The following is a 2,942-nucleotide window of genomic DNA, read 5'->3' as shown; positions in this document are numbered from 1 at the left end:
CCAGGAACAGACCGCTTCCACCTTCCTTGCGTCAATCTGTCAGGCTGAGGCAGGTGGCTCTGTTGGAAGGCCACCACCCTCGTCCCCGGCTGTCCAGGGGACTGAGTGCCTTCAGCTCCAGTGATGTCAGGCAGATACTCCACCTGCGGACGAGAACAGCTGCCTCTCTGGAGTGTGACTCTTCCGATCAGAATCCCAGTATGCATAATGGGACCATGACAGTAGCTGGCAGCTCTCCGCGTGCATTCACGGGGGCAGGCGATGTTCTCCAAAGCCTCTGAAACAAGCAAGATTTTCACCCCCTTGGCAGAGGGGTAAACCAAGCCCTGCTGTTCCTTCTAGTTGAGTGAGGAGGGTCTTGGGTTCCTGTCCAACTCCGGTTCTAATGGCAGGTGACCTGAAGTGGAGATGCCAGTGCAAATATCTGACCCTGACTTCCCATGATCGGGATCTTTAAAATCCCAAGAGAGTGCTGAGCCCAGTTACCTGATTTCATTTGCTTTATTCATTCCTTGCTGAGCACTGGCCTCGCTTCAGTTTTAGGGCCAACTTCATACGGCTGGGTTTGAGGGGAGGGCAGAGAGAACCAAGAGACCTAAGATGGGACTGCACCTCAAGAAGCCTGTCATGTGGCTGAAGAGCACCTGAGATTGGCCCTTCCCACACCTCTGCCCACAAATCCCCCAGGGCTCCTGGGGAAATGCAGATCCTGGTCCGGGGGGCTGGGCCAGGCTGAGCTCACGGTGCCGATGACTGGCTGCTTCAAGGACACACGCTGAGGAGCAGGGCCTGGAATGACCTCAGCGCTCAGAGGCTCATTTTCAGGAAGGTGCACCCAGGAAAGGGGAGGTTCTGTGCACACAGCTATGCTGGGAGGACCAGCTGGGGCCCATGACCAGGGCTCAGAGTGGGGAGGGGGCGGAGGCAGAGCCTTCTCCCCTGCCTTCTCCTGCCCTCTCCTCCTCCATCACTTCTCACACGCAGCACCCTGCCGATGGCAAATGCTCCCAGGTGGCCCGTGTCAGCCAAGGGGGTTGTAGGGGACCTGCCCCCACTTTCGGCATTAGCCCGGCTTGTCCTCGCCACTCGCTCCATGGACCCGGCCCTGCACCACGGTCCTTCTCACGGCGGCACACGTTACCCCACTGACCTTTGCTAGAGCAGCACCATCATGGAGACATGGGGAAGGGCGTGCTATGTTGTTCCAGCACTCTCCTGTATGTCCCCAGAGTGGCTGACAAAACCAGGGGACACATCAGGATTCCTTGGCAACTCTTCCTCTCTCTTCCTCTTCGGGCTTCTTTATTTTATTGTCTTTTACTTCCTTCCCATGCCCATTTCTCACCACCCAGCAAGGAGCCCACTGTGCTGGTCCTCAGGGTCCCGGGCCTCTGCTGACCCTGGTATAGCCTCATGGGTGCCTTAGATGCTGGCTCATCTTAGGGCTGACTCCATACGTCACTACATGCATGGTTCTAAGGAGCCCCCAGACTCAATCAGCAACATTCACTATTCTTATATCTACGACTCCTCATGGCTCGCCATAATCCCAGAACTCCCGTGAAAGGAAGCCCTGGGCCTCTTGCTCTTCCCAGAGGCAAAAGGGAGAGGTGGGAGAAGTGATTGCAACAACATCTACTGATTGCTTGATAGAAATGTTATTAGAACAGTCTTGTGCAAGGTCCTGGCGGATGGGGTTGAGGAGGGATACAGAGTCAAATCAGATCTGGCACTCTCCTGCCAGGACTACTCTTTGGGGGAGATGGAGAGTACTTGGCTGAAACATGAAGGGAATAATAAAGAAATGATAGCCATCTGGAATGAGTCATCCTGATGGAGATCAAGAAAGGCTTCATGGCAGAGGCAGCATTTGAGTCTTCATTGATGAGTTAGAACTGAAGGGATTGATGAAGAAATGGGAGAGGGCACTCTGGGCTGGAGAAGGGCTGGAACAAGGCGAGGAGGTCTACAGGACGTTCTGTGTTTAGAGAGTGTGTGAACGCTGGGCTGTGTGGAGGGTGCAGAGAGAGATGAGCTCAGGCTGAGAGGTCAGGACCAGGCTCGGGATGACCCGCAGAGCAGGTGAAGCAAAGGACCTGTGTCCTGGAGGCAAGCAGGAATGACGAAGGCCAACAAGGTGCCCGTCTGGGGCTGAAAGGACAGGTCCAAAGAGGCACTCGAGTGTTGAAGGAAGAAATGATCGGACCTCTACTTTATTTATTTATTTTTTTGGCTGCGCGGGATCTTAGTTCCCCGACCAGGGATCTGAACCCGTGCCCCCTGCAGTAGAAGTGCAGAGTCCTAACCACTGGACCACCAGGGAATTCCCTGGGACCTGTACTTTAGTTAGCTCTTCTCAAAATGTGTCAGATGAGAAAGGACTTCATGATCAAATAGATACAGGAAATGCTGCATGATGCCCAGTTAAATGTTTATTTGCTGCAGAACCTCTCAGAGCCTTTTATCTGGTGAACCTGCATTAGAAATTGAGAAGAAAGGTTGGCAGCGAGCAGAGGGGAGGTGGGGCACAGCCTTCTCAAATGTACATGACAGAAGACTTTGTGGGTTACTGATCCGTGGAACGCACTCCTGTGAATTGCGGCTCCCAGGGGGCGGTCATTCCAGGCCTGTTGGAGTGTGGGAGGGGAGATGTGGTCATGGGCAGAGCTCAGAGCCTGTTCCTGGGGATGCTCGGAAGGTGAGTGGCTGGTGGTCAGGGTGGGATCCTCCCTGGGGTGAAAGCTGGTCACTGTGTGGTTCCTCCCCTTGGTGGGCCAGGGTACCTCAGAGGAAGACAGTCGGACACAGGAGGCCTAGAGGCTGCAAACCGGAGTGGGACTCAGGCTCCTTAGGTTCCTGCAGAGCACCAGACAGGCAGACCCTGGCTGAGGCCCCATCCCTGCCGTTTCCTTTCTTTTTTTTTCTTTTTTAAAAATTTATTT

General features: G+C 54.4%; 1 non-coding gene across 1 annotated transcript; it reads right to left on the bottom strand.

Annotated features, from left to right (window-relative positions):
- Positions 1 to 2,249: 2,249 nt before the first annotated feature.
- Positions 2,250 to 2,323, bottom strand: TRNAR-UCU (transfer RNA arginine (anticodon UCU)). Its single transcript has one exon. It is a non-coding gene; the product is annotated as a tRNA-Arg (tRNA).
- Positions 2,324 to 2,942: the final 619 nt, after the last annotated feature.

The sequence above is a fragment of the Eschrichtius robustus genome, chromosome 7 (assembly GCF_028021215.1).
Source record: "Eschrichtius robustus isolate mEscRob2 chromosome 7, mEscRob2.pri, whole genome shotgun sequence".
NCBI classification, from domain to species: Eukaryota; Metazoa; Chordata; class Mammalia; order Artiodactyla; family Eschrichtiidae; genus Eschrichtius; species Eschrichtius robustus.
Note: the sequence above shows the minus strand (reverse complement) of the source record. Positions and strands in the feature narration are given on the sequence as shown.